This window comes from Vombatus ursinus, unplaced genomic scaffold, assembly GCF_900497805.2.
Source record: "Vombatus ursinus unplaced genomic scaffold, bare-nosed wombat genome assembly UNPS02001419.1, whole genome shotgun sequence".
Lineage (NCBI taxonomy): Eukaryota > Metazoa > Chordata > Mammalia > Diprotodontia > Vombatidae > Vombatus > Vombatus ursinus.
In genome coordinates this window covers 3,540,043-3,554,193 of record NW_020941197.1, presented here as the reverse complement: position 1 = coordinate 3,554,193, position 14,151 = coordinate 3,540,043, and the positions used below count along the sequence as shown (strand labels likewise).

Below are 14,151 nucleotides of genomic sequence, written 5' to 3'. Positions count from 1 at the left end.
TCAGTGGTGTCAGACTGTGTGACCCCAAGGCAACTGATTAATATAAATATAAATGGATTAATATAATATTTAAGTAAATGTGCTGATAACACAAGTCTGTGTGAAAGTGGTTAATGTGGAAATCTATTGGGGGCAGATGGGAAAAAAGGCTGTTAACTTGTGGAAAAGCTTGGAGGCAAGAAGCAGGGGCAGATTGAGAAATCAGAAATATGGAATTTTGTCATTGTGCACAGGTGGTGAGGACAGATATGTAATGGGGTTAGCCCACTGGACATTTTAAAAGCAACCATGAAATGTGTATATTTGCTTATAGAGTGATAGGGAGTCTTTGGGAGATTGTTGGTCATGATTATACTAAGTAACAGGATTAGAGAAGGATTTTGGCTACAGAATGAATAAATATTCATATACTTTGGGGCTGGGCTCTAACTAGAAGACTGCCTCTCATTAAGGCAAGGAGAAGCGAATATATCTATTATTTATTTATTTTTTTCTGTGTTCAGTTTCGTTTAATGACTGGAATCTCCCTGTAGAGGAGGAAGCAGACAGCGAGGATGTTCACTTGAAGATCTTGCCCTGATTGAAGGGTTTGCCCACTTGCTGGAAGGCCCCCTCCCAGGAGAAGTACTCTTGGACCATGGTCTGGGCTTCTTCACTGCCAGGATCTAGCTTACGCCACATGTAGGACTCATAATCTACCTGCCAGTCTGGACTTAATGGGAAGGCAAATTCCCGGCCCAAGAAAACCCAGACTTCAGAAATGGTGCTGCTATTGCTAGTGCCAAAAAGGATGAGGCTGGCAAAGGCATTCTTCCTCAGTTTGTCCAGGCACTGAAACATTTCAGTGATGAGGTTGCAGCTCATAAAGGTCTGACTGAGCTCCTGAGGGAAGTGGTACTTGTACTGATGCAGTCTGAGAGGTTGAGACCCCTCAAAGACCGGAGTACAGGATGGGGTTGTTTGGAATGAATTCACAGACTCAAGCATTCTTTAAGTCAAATTGGCAAAGATTTACTGTTACACTTTTCAGCAGGCAAGGATTCTTAAGGAACCTGCGAGAGACTGAGGATGGAGCTGGGGTTAATATAGAAAAGGGCATGGGAAAGGAATGCCAGGCATATTAATTAAGTAATGTAAAGGTCCAGGTGTCTTTGGGGGCTATGGATGGGAAAGTGTAGGGAGTATACCAGACAGGTAGGGAGATGTCAGAGGATTTTGGGAATCTGCAGGAGGAAGAGTCCCTAGGCTAGCCAAGGACAAAACTCCTTGGGCCAGAGAAGACACCCTTCTTTCTCTGTCCTGATTAGAGAATTCCTTGCAACAAGGGAAAGGTTTCTCACAAGACAGGAGCTTACTAAAGAATTGGGAGGCTTCCAGAGACATGATCTTAGGGCTGGGAGCAGCCCATCACTCTCTCACCCAGCTTTGTGTAACTACACCAGGGAGAGAGATAAGTGTTTTGCTGAGGCCCCCTCACAAGTAATTGCTAGGCACAGCATCCTTGGGCTGGTGGGAAACTGCCAGGGCTAGTGTTTCAGAGGCCAGGGAGAAATTGGCATCCAAGCACAGACACCCAAGCACACTTACTAGACATGTGACCCTGGGAAAGTCACTTAACTCTGTTTGGCTCAGTTTCCTCATCTGTCAAATGAGCTGGAGAAGGAAATGGTAAACCACTCTAGTATCTCTGCCAAGAAAATTCCAAATAGGTCATGAAGAGTTGGACATGACTGAAAAATGACTCAAGCACAGGGACCAGTCACTATCAAAGTGCTGTCAGAAGTATGGCAGGCCACCGTCAGCATGTCTTCTTGCAATACTTTCACTTAAAGTCATCCAACACAAAGATACTTTTGGTCAGGTAGGCAAAGGGATCCTTGGCCCTGGGCTCTGCAGCCAGAGCCTGGTCACATTCTTCCATCTCCTCCTCTGGGCCAGGGGCTGCGGACACCTTCTTCTCTTCCTTCCACTCAGCCTGGGCCTTCTGTTTCTCTTCTCACTGTCCCTTCTCTTTTCTTGGGGCCTCCTCCTTTTAGGCTGACTCTCGGCAAACTTTTTAGCATCAAATTGTGCCATCTTCTCACAGAGCTTTACCTCTCTCTGAACACTGCCCAAAACTGGGGCTGGTGGATGCAGGTAAGCAACCAGCGGGTGGTATTGGGAAAGGGCTGATGGAAAGATGGTTCTAGGACCTGCTTATAGAACTACAAGAGCGTGCACACAACTGTGAAGTCAGCCAGAGTCACAAGCTCTCCCACCAGGAAAGTCCGAGTCTTCAGGTGGGCCTCCAGCAGCCCCTGAACGTGCCTCACCTTGTCTTTTGTGTTCTCTGTGGCCTGTTTGTTGTGGTGCATGATGCCGAGAGTGGGGAACACCTAGGTACTGGTTGGAGGAGCAATGTTAGTGTCAGCAAAGCTCATCCACGGTATCACCTGGGCAGCTGTCTCCAGGTAGAGCCCTGAAGGTCATCATTGCTCACATTGTGTACAGTGGTGTTGCTTTCAATCTCACAGAACCCATTACCACCCTCAAACGCTGAAACCTTGCCCACAGGAAACTTTCAGGGGAAATCAGGGGTGCGGTTGGTCTGACCAAAGTGGAAGTGGAGAGGTGCGGACACCACAAGGACCTGGCCCCACTGTATTGTGCTGCAAAGAGGACCTGGAAGGCCCACCAGTTTTCAGGGTGTGTGTACAGGGTCTTGCCTGCCATTCCACAGAGAAAAGCTGGAAGACGTCTTTATGTAGCACTTACTATTTTCCAGGTGCTGTGCTAAGAGCTTTATGAATCTTTTCTTATTCCCATTTTATGGTTGAGGAAACAGAGGTAAACAGAAGTTAAGTGACTTGCCCAGGGTCACATAGCTAGTAAATGTCTGAGGCCATATTTGAACTCTTCCTAATGTCCCAGTGCTCCATCCACTGCACCACTTGAATTAGGGTTATGTGAGTGGAGAAAGGAGGACATATATGAGAGATGTGGTAAAGATAGAAACAACAAAATTTGAGAATTGGATATGTGAAGTGAGTGAAAGTGATGAGCTGAGGATGACAATGAGGTTGAGAATCAAAGCATCAGATCAAACCAAACTAATTTGGTCTACTGCCCCCTTTAAAAAAAATAATCAGCAGCCCCTTGGAAATCTACTTTCTTTAACCCTTTAACATTTTTTTTAAATTTGGGTCTTTCAGACATTTTTTTTAAAAACATGATGCATCTTAAATTTAATAATTTATTGTAAAATTGTGTTTTTTCCTCTATTGAAATATTGCATCATATAACTATAGAGTGTCATATTGTAAGCAAGTCATTACATGTACACATTCTTGCCAATACATGCTGAACTTCTTGACAATGTGCAACACTGCCAACATTTGCTTGTTAAGACCTGTTGATGAACTTGACCATTGATGGGTTATAATTTGTATTTTGTGTGTTTATTTGAAAAATAATGTAATCACTATGACTTTAACTCTGTTACACAACAGATGAAACATGTACCAACATTTTTTCAAAAATTTCTTCTCTCTTCTTTCCTTATACTTTCACTGCCCCATTATTTTTATTCAAGGCCCCTCACTTGAACCCTAGGCTACTACTGCCTTCCTGGCTGATTCCAGCACCCCACAGGGGGTACCCCACATTAGGAACCTCTGAGTTAGATCTAGAAAGAATTTCAGAGGTGATCTAGTCCAGCCCTATTTTTTTTTTTTTTTTACAGATTAGAAGAATAAAGCTTCAAGAGGTTCAAAACTCTCCCAAGGTCATAAGAAGTAAGGAGTAGAACAGAAATTTTAATCCAAATCCCTTGATTCTGGATTTTCCCATTGTACCACATGGAGTTTCTAAGTCCTATGTTTTTCAACCTATGAAATAACAGAAAGCCTAAAATTTTGCTAAATGGAATTCAGAAAACTAGCTTTTTTTCCCCTTTGGTAGTGGTGGTGGTAATATAGGAGACATTAAACCTTGAGGGAAATGCACCTTTCTTTCAAAATTGAAACAAAATCTAAAAGGTCATTACATCACTTATGAACTGGAAGAAGAAAATAGATTAAGTATTGATAAGCATCTTCTCAATTGCTTTAACCTAATCAAACCCATTTTAGTGACATCAACAAAACTGAGAAGACTATCCCTATAGGTTTATTGTAAATATTGGGATCAATATCAATATCAATATCAATATATCAATCAAGATCAAGATCAGTGAAGCTCAAGATGTCAATATGTCAAAAAGAAACTTGATTGACACCATAGCTAGGGTAAGCAGCAGGACTGTCAGCAACTGAGGTGAAGTATGGCTCCACAATTTACTGTAGTGATGCCACATACTACAAATGGAATATTTAAAGAGAAAGAAGAATGATGACTGCATAATTAAGTCAGCTGTAACTGATGCTTTTTAGCTGATTTGATTGTTAAGTGACATTCTTATCTAGGTAAACTTCTGAGGCTTAAGAACAACATGTTTTTATTCTCTGGATGCCCCAGGAAACTTCCCTGATTTGAGCATGTGCTCCTCCTGGTATGCTGACCCAAAGGGAAGCTGTTAGGAGAACAGTATGCTGTATTAGAATTTTATAAAAATATACATCAAAATATGAATTGAGAGAAACCAGAGACTTGTAGACTATATAGTAACATGTTATACGGAAGTCTTCTATATCTCTATCTATGAATTTGTCTATCTCTATCTCAATATCTATCTATATCTATCTCTATCTTCATATCCATATCCATATTTACATCTACATCTAGGTATTTATTTATATCTATATAATACTTTCTTTAGGAAGAGAATTAGAAAGTGCTAGATATAGTGATAATTTAATTACATCACAAAAAAAATTATTTTTTTACATATTGGAAATGCTAATTTTTGATGAGGTAGTAATTCTTGAATCAACTGTTTGTATATAGTCAGATTATTTATTTGTTAAATCAAAGACCAGAATTGGTACAAAAGTAGAAAAAAAAAACAATGAGAATGGTACACAACTGAATCAATTCAATTGACCTATTACTGATTATCAGTAATTATTATCAGATGTTACTGATGATGAAAAATATTACATGAAAGGAAGAAAGGACATAGTCACAGAAAATAACTTTCTACCAGAAGACTAAGTGATAAAAATTGACTGCAATGGCAAGAAGACCAGAAGAGTCTAAAAAGCTTTTTATTCAGCATACACTGAGTTATGCTAAGGAGAGAGAGACATGGCAGTCAAAACAATATTATTTAAAAAAAGTACTTGCCTTAAAATTTTATGGAGTTTTGGTATTACTAAAATACTAAATAGCTAATACTAAAAGACTTATTGTTCCGTAAAACGGAAGTAATGGAAGATGAAACCGGTTTAAAGAAAGCTTGGCAAGAGACCTGATTAAGGAAAGTTATCACATTTAAGGATAAGAATGAAAAAGGAACAACAAAATGAAAAATTAAAAAGATCTGCAAATATTTTTCATATTAAACTTAAAAGGATGATCAAAGACAGTAGAACCACTGCACTTAGATTGTAACATTCAAATACTGGATGTTCTCTAGAAGAGGTAGAAATGACATTAAAATAAACAAAAATGAGAAAAACAGTTGGATTAGACCAAATGTATGTAAAGGAGATCTGTGATGGAGATAACAAAATTATGAGGATATTGAGGGATCAATACCTAATTTTATAAAGGAGGGCAAAATACAAAAAAGCAAGGAAAAAATTCTCAGACCTTGTTAATACCAATTTTTTCTTTAAAAAAAGTGAGCAGAGGGGCAGGTAGGTGGCACAGTTGATAGAGCACTGGCCCTAGAATCAGGAGGACCTGAGTTCAAATCCAGCCTCAGACACTTGACACTTATTAGCTGTGTGACCCTGGGTAAGTCACTTAACCCCATTGCCTAGCCAAAAAAAAAAGTGAGCAAGAGAACATCAACTACAGAACTATATTCCTACTTTTCCATCTATATAACATTTTAAGAGAACATGAATGTGCATCAATAACATCCATAATGAGGTGATTAATATGGAACATACAAGGTTATTACAAGTGGAATTCCACAGAAGACAAGCATCTTAACTTCACAAGTTTGACTGAAAAATGTAGAGAATGCAAGATATCCCTGTGGTTTTTTATTATAAGAATATTTGATACTGCAAAGCAAAAAGTAACCTAAAAGGATTTTTTCTAGCAAAGTATTTTCTGTAATACATCAGAGTTATTCAAGAATCATTGAAAGACATAACTATAGAGATAACCTTCAAATGACCCTCTGATAATAAATATTAGATGAATTATATAAATATTAGGTGAATTATAAAACATAGAGACTTTTACTTGTCAGAGGTGTTTGGGAAGAGATAAATTGTAGAGGAATTTCCAGTAAATAAAGAGATACTTACATTCTCCTATTTGCAAGTGACATTATGCTTGCTGCCTCAAGTCCTAGAAACTACAGAGCCTCATGAAAGAGATCTTTAACCATCCCAAAGAGTTTGAACTAACCATCCAAAAAAATGTGTCAGTAGCAAATAACCCTCAATACCTGTGACCCAGACAAGCCACTTCATCCTTTGCTTCACAGCAATTAGATTTTGAGTCAAATTTCTCCCATCTCCCTGTATCTTTCATGTGGGAAAGGCAATCTATATCCCCACCCACCTTTTAGTCCTTCAACACAATAGGTAGTGGGGATGGGAAGAGTCTTCACTCACTTACTCTCCTTCACTCACTCACTCCAATTAATTCACTAACAGATGCTGCAGCTTAAAGACCCTTTGTCTCTCTCCTTGGAAGGGATAGCATGAGCTGATTCTCATGAGCCAGGCATTCCAATCCTTTTTCTTGACTGCTGGCACCATGCCTCCTAGTCATAGTCTATTCTGACCACTCTCCTATGCCACTGCAGGCTAGCACAGAACAAAATGTTCACTAGCTGGCTCTATGAGCTTGAACTCCCAAGTCCAGAGAGTAGTATCTTTACCAAAGTGTGTCTCTGTCTCCATGTTTCTCATGACTTTGTCTTTTAATTTCAATGAACCATGTATACCAGTGATACTGATATCTGCCTTGCCTCTCTTGTAGGACTATGGAGAGGATCCAATTGAGGTTATGAAGTGCTAAGCACCTTGAAAACTGTAAAGCAAGATGCAATCAGTGTAAATCACTTTCTCCTCCTGCCATCCCTGCTTGCATCAGCACCCTTACTCACTTCCACCACTCCTGTTTGCATCAGCCCCATTGTCCTTATTAACTGGAGAAGAAAAAAGGACAATGGAGTTATAATGGAATATTATAGAATAAGCTAACTGGACTTACGTTTTGCATCATCATTAATAAGGCAATATAGTGTAGAGTTAAGAGATCTAAACTTGGGGTCAAGAAATCTAGGTTCTGACACAGCTCTCTAACAACAGGGAAGCCACACAACCTCTCAGAGTCAAAGTTTCCTCCCTAAGAAGAGAACAAAAAAACCGGAGCTACCCAAACCTCATAGCATCATTGTAAGTAAATTGTTCTGTTAACTTGAAGTTATGTTTAAATGAATTGTTCTTTCCTTTTTCTTTTGTCCTTGACAAAGTATTCCTTATAGTCAGTCCCAAAGGAAAATAATGGAAGAAAAATGATCCATTTGTTTTAAAGTCATTTACATGGAGCCAGAACACCTTAAAGGAATTTCTGAGACCTAGATTGTTTTCTCAAGTTTAAAGTCTCCATATGAAACTAACTTTCCCAAATGATCCTTCACAGAATCTTCTCTGAGGGTGAATCAGGCTCACTTCTGTCTCAGGCCAGCATTTCTGTGGGTGTTTGCATATTAGCAATGGAAAAAATGGCCCAAACTGAGTTTATAGAAATAGCGCCTATCATCATATTTATACATTTCTTAGTAACACTCTCAGGGACCATGTTTTAAATAGCTACTTCAGAGCTGGACCGAATTTCCCACTAGGTTATGCCTATTTTTGGGAAACTGAAAGTGATTCTCTAAGCCATGCAGCTGGGTTCTTGTCATTGCTGTGGTGGTTGTTACCAGAAAATCTGGTTTATGTGGCATTTGTGCCTGCTGATTGTCCAGGGGACAGTGGCAACTGATGTCCAGAATGAGGATCCCAAGGAGGTGGGCAGTTCTGATGTACTTTCTGAATCATCAAAGGAAGGTAAAAAATGATGGTCGCTATAGTCTTAGGACTGAACTCAATTTATTTTAGCCTAATTAAAAATGTCTTACACTGATTGTAGTTTGTTTTGCAATTTTCAAGGTGCTTACCCCTTCATAGCCTCATCATGCATTCAAAGTCCTACTGGATTTTTACTGATTCATGGCCCCACTGAATTCTTTTAGTCCTGTGAACTAGGCTAACCAGATATTTGTATACCAGTTTTCAAATAAAGGAACTAAAGTTCAGAGAGGTTTATATAACTCACACAAGGTTACTGTTGGTAAGGGGCAGAACTTGACCATGAAATTTGGTCTTCTGACTGTAAGTTCAGCATTATTTCCATCTCACCCCATCTTTGAAAACTATTAAACAGAATAGTTGCTTAAATTCAATATTTTGATCTCATTAAGGTGGGCATTTTTCTCTATGTTTGCACAACCCAGTCACTTCATTCCTACTCATTCAGTGGGATTCCCTTCCATGTTCCTCCACAGAAGAGCTCCTTAGTGTGCTAGAGGCCTTCCTAGGTCTTTCTGTGTTTCTTGGATAAAACACCAAGTTTCATGCCTGTGCAAAATAAGTTGACTATTGTAGATTTTGTGTTTATTTTTTCTCTTAGTCCATGAATTGGTTCAGAAGGGAATAAATATTAAATATTATTTCTCTATATGTCATGAAACAGTACAATATAATTAATATATATTAAGCATCACTGTGAGCAGGGTACTGTGCTATGCTGTAAGGGAGACCAGAATTCTAGATATGGTTTGGTCTCTGTCCTTGGGGAGCTCACAATTTGGTAAAGGGATAAGACTCCACTTGAGATAGCAAGAATACTCAACATAAGCATGCCTCAAAGAATTACAAAACAAAGGGTGGTGGGAGGGGTCAGGAATGTATTCCTAGAGAGGTAATATTTGAGGACTTTAAAAGCTGGGTAGGAATTGACTTAGGAGAAGGTAAGCCAATCAATGATTGCCGTCTTTCATACTTGAAGAGGACCAAAATGACATCACTATGTTGGGGTCAAAGTACAGTGTGTCCAATTGTGGCTAATTATTCCAATACAAATTCAGAAGACTACCACAGGCCAGGTACAAATAGTTCACATGAACATTTGGAGTGGAGATGTCTCTAAATTTTTCATCTTATGTTTCTTTTGAGCTACTGCACTTCTGCTTTGTTCATGGAGCATAGTGGTTTCTTTGATGCAGGCATGCCATGCTGAACAAGCCTATGCCAGTGTCTGCCATGTCTCACAATTGATTCCAGAATTTTTCAGAGAGACCTTGAGAGTATCCTTGTATTGCTTCTTCTGATTTCCATGTGAGCGCTTGCCTTGTGTGAATTCTCTATAAAATGGTCTTTTAGGCAAACGGACATTTGGTATTTGAACATTGTGGTCAGCCCGTTGGGGTTGTGCTATTTGGAGTAAAGTTTGAATACTTGGCAGTTCAGCTGGAGAAAGGACCTCTTTCTGATACATTGTCTTGCCATATGATCTCCAGAATCTTCCTAAGATAATTCAAATGGAAGTGATTCAATTTCCTGGCATGGCTTTGGTATACTGTCTAGGTTTCATAGGTCTACAACAATGAGGTCAGCAAAATGGTTCTGTAGACTGTGAGTTTGGTAGGCACACTTTCGTTTGGAGCCTCTGAAACACTGAGCTATCTCTGGCAATGCATGTGTCAACTTCATTATCAATGTGTACATCCCTGGAAAGTATGCTGCCAAAGTAAGTGAACTTATCCACAGCATTCATAATTTCTCCATTTGCTGTAATTGATGGTTCCATGTATGGATGTGCTGACTGGTGAAGAAACTCTGTTTTCTTGGTGGTTTCAGGCCAAAATTAGCACAAGCAGCAGAAAATCAATCCATATTTTGTTGCATTTCAGCCTCAGAGTCTGCATTTAGTGGACAAGTCAGTCAATAAACATTTATTTTTTAAAAAATCCTGCTATGTACCAGACCCTGTGTTAATCACTGGGAATACAAAGAAAAGCAAAAGACAGTCCCTGCTCTCAAGGAGTTCACAGTCTAATGGGGGAGGGGGCATTTCAGGTATAATGAATTATCTGAGCTAAAGCAAGAAGGCATAAGGGCATGGTTCAGCAGATAGTTTTGCTGGAGCATAGAAAACATGGAGGGCAGTAATGTAAACTAAAACTGAAAAGATAGGGTGGTACCATGTTGTGGAGGACTTTAGATGGTCAGTAGAGGAGCCTGAATTTTAATGGTTGACAGTAAGAAGTCAATTTTTTTTTAACAGAGTAGTGACATAACCAAATTTAAGCGATGAGAAAAAAATCACATCACTAGTGGTAGTGGTAGGAAGGATGAGTTGAATGAGGGAAAGACAGGAGGAAAGAGGAACTGTTTGGGGGTCTATTGCAATAGTATAGAACATTAGTAATAAAGAGCCCATACTAGAATGGTAGCAGTGGATATAGAGAAGTTGGGACAAAATCAAGAGGTATTGGTGGAGATGCAATTGCCAGGGGTCTGTAAATGAATTGATTTGAGAAGTAAATTAGAAGGAAGATTAAAACATAACATCAAGGTTATCAATATAGAGAACAGAGTACAAGTACACTCTTAGTCATGTTGTCACTTATGGTTTTTGGTAACTGGGTCACCCTATCCTAGGTTGAACTTAGGATGGTGAAAGGGAAGAGGTAGGGGGGTGGTGACAGCTATTTGCCAGTTTGTATTGTTTCTTTCCATTGGCACACATTTATCTCCAACATGTATTTTCCTCCCACAATCTATTTTTTTTGGAGCTTTTGCTTGTTCAGGCAAAGTTTTCTTGGTAAACTAATACATTTTTTAAAAAAAAGTTCAGTTGAAGTAATATTCATTGAGGAACCCCACAAGGTGTCTTTCCAGTGCCATAGATATGACTAGGGAGGGCACAATTCAGGAAAGGACCCTGTGTGTGCCAATATTTTAGTAACAACTTTAGTCTGTGAAAAGTACTCTCTAATTCTACAATTTGGTTTTAAAATATTTTAATTTCTGGCAAATTGTCTATTTTTCTCTCTGATTGTTCTGCCTTATTCTGGAAATTACTTTTGGAAAGTCTCTTGAATTTGGGTGTGGGGAGGTGGTTTTTCTCTCTCTTCCTCTCTTTAAAATCATAGGATTTAGAGGTAGAAGATGCCTAGGAGATCACTGACTATTGTTGTTCAGTCATTTTCAGTCATGTCTGACACTTTATGACACCATTTGGGATTGTCTTGGCAAAGATAATGGAGTGTTTGCCATTTCCTTCTCCAGCTCATTTTACAGATGAGGAAACTGAGGCAAATAGGGTTAAGTGACTTGCTTAGGATCACACAGGAGTAAGTGTCTAAGGAAGAATTTGAATTCAGGAAGATGAATCTTCCTGACTCTAGGACTGGCATTCTATCCATTGCACCATGTAACTGCCCTCACTGACTCTAACTTAACAGAGAAGAGAACTGAAAACCAAAGGAGTTCTTACATAGGTGAAAAATAGTAGAATTAAGACTCAAACATGAGTCTTCTGACTCCATATCCAGGTTTTTTTTTGTACCACACAATATTGCTTCTTTTTGAAAGAGTGATTTCTTCATCTTTAGGTAAAGTACTCTAAAATGGAAAGAATTATAAGCATCTCCAAGGGATGAATGGCCACATTTACAAATGATCCTACATAATGTGAACAATTATTAAGAATAGTCTCTCTCTCTGTCTTTCTTTTCTTTCTTTTTCTCTCTTTCTTTTCTTTCTTTTTTCATTCTTTCTTCCTTTTTTATTAAGTGCTCATAAAAGTTTCAAGAATGAGTCTACATGTGGTCTCTGTTGATCTTGTGTAATAATCATCCTGGCTAAGTTCACCACTGTGGCCTGCACACATTGAGTATTTATTCACCCCTCCAACAATTGTAATGACTCATAAAAACCTTAGTACATTAGTGCTGCCATCTGTGTTGTATTCACACCAATGAAATCACAGATCCTTGAAGTGTTGACATTCTCACAAATGAGATTTTCTTTTTAGGAGATGACATGATGCTTACAAAGGAAAAAAAATTGTTGGGAGCATTTGTTCTACTAGTTTTTAGAAAATTTAAGAAGAAAATCAGAAAATTTAGGAAAAAATTGCTTGGGCAATTATCATAACTTAATGCAGGATTATCATTCTGTCAGTGCTAATACTTCAAGTAGATAGGCCTCTTCACTTTGTATCCTATCATGAAAATCTCCTGCAGGGTATTAAATTGTTTTTTTCAGAAGTTATAAGAAATGAATTAGCAAATTCAACTCTTTCACTTCTGAGAACCTTGACCTAGTTGTATGTAGGGAGAATGATGAATTAATTGAAATCTGTCTTCAAAAATAGTGGCATTGAAGTGGTTTACTAAAGGTTTAAAACTGGGAAAGGAGGAGAAGGCAGCCAATCCAGGGTGATGGCCTGGGAAAGTATTGAGGGATAGAGGAATTGGAGTTCATGCTGAAGGCAAAAAGTGAGTTTAGAAGAAGTAAGGCAGAAGAAGAGATGTGCTATATAGGAGATTGTGATCAGTTAAAGGAACTTCAATTTATCAATGGGAGAATGACTGAACAAACTATGGTACATGAATGCAATGGAGTACTATCAGGCCATAAGAAATGATGAAGGAGATAGTTTCAGAGAAACCCAGGAAAACTTGTATGAAATGATGTAGAGAGAGAGAAGTTAGCAGAACCAAGAGACCAATTGGTACAACAATATCACTATAAAATTACTTTGAAAGCTGTAAGAACTCTGATCAATGCAAGGACTATGCACTATTACAGAGGACTGATGGGGAAATATGCTATCCACTTCTTTATAGAGAAGTGATGGGCTTGGGCTGTAGAATGAGAGGAAAAATTTTTGGACACGGTCAATGCTGGAATTTGATTTGCTCTACTACACATATGTTGTTACAAGGATTTTGCTTTTTACTTTTTTCTTTTCTAAAATAATGGGGAGGGAGGGAGAGAAAAAACAAAATTATGTTCATTGAAAGAAATTAATTATAAACATAAACAATAAAAAGGAGAGAAAATTTCCTGGAGGTTAGTTGATATCAGTCATCAGGATCTGGACAAGGTTCTAAAAGTTAGATAGAATAAACCTCCACAGAGAAGTTTCTGAGAGATGTTGACAGATTGAAAGAAAGTTTGAAACTAGAAAGGAGAATTTTGAATCCTTCTAATGTATAAGTGAGGGGTAAATGAAGGAATATTTTCAAATATGAATCAGGTATTCCCAAAAGGCACAGATGAATTAATGCGCATATAGGTAATAGGACTTTGCGGGGTTAGAGTTGAGGTGGATTATGAAGGAATAGGCAGTAAGGGCTTGAGAAGGGTGTTGGTTTACTCTTGGGTAGTCTGAGATTTAGTATAATATAATAGTATAGAGGGAGTTTGCTAACCATTGGAGAATGAGTCCAGGAAGAGAATCAGTGGATGGGTACATCTTGCAATGTAGGCAGATGAGTGGGACAGTATAGGTCCAGCTTCACCCCAGGTGATAGTGCAGTCAGTCCTATGGTTGTTCAGGGTCCTTTCCCTTCTTGTCAGTCTGTCTCTAGCTCCCAAAGTCATCTTTTTTTTCTTGGTCCCAGTGTGATTTTTTTTCCATCCTCTGCCTGTACTAAACCTGGTCTTTTTCTCATAGCTCTGCGCAGTGCAGTGACTTAGTCCTACTGAGGGAACTCTGCTGGGAAAAGTGGGCCTGGTCTTTCTCATCTAACTCCACTCCATTTAGCAGATTGGTTCAATGGAAAAGATACAGTTTTATACAAAAAAAGTGACAAAAAAAATCAAGAACAAGAGACCCATGTGTCTGCTTTCTCATCTCTATAAAATCTTTTACATAGCATTTTATGTACACATTGAGTAAGATGATATCCTTGATATGAAAACTTGAGAAGGGAATATGAAGGCTTTTAAGGGCAATTTTCTACAACAGACCACACATTTTTGA

General features: G+C 38.6%; 1 pseudogene; it reads right to left on the bottom strand.

Moving 5' to 3' along the window:
- Nucleotides 1–558: 558 nt before the first annotated feature.
- Nucleotides 559–2,712, bottom strand: LOC114045716 (annotated as a pseudogene).
- Between the last annotated feature and the right edge of the window lie 11,439 nt (nucleotides 2,713–14,151).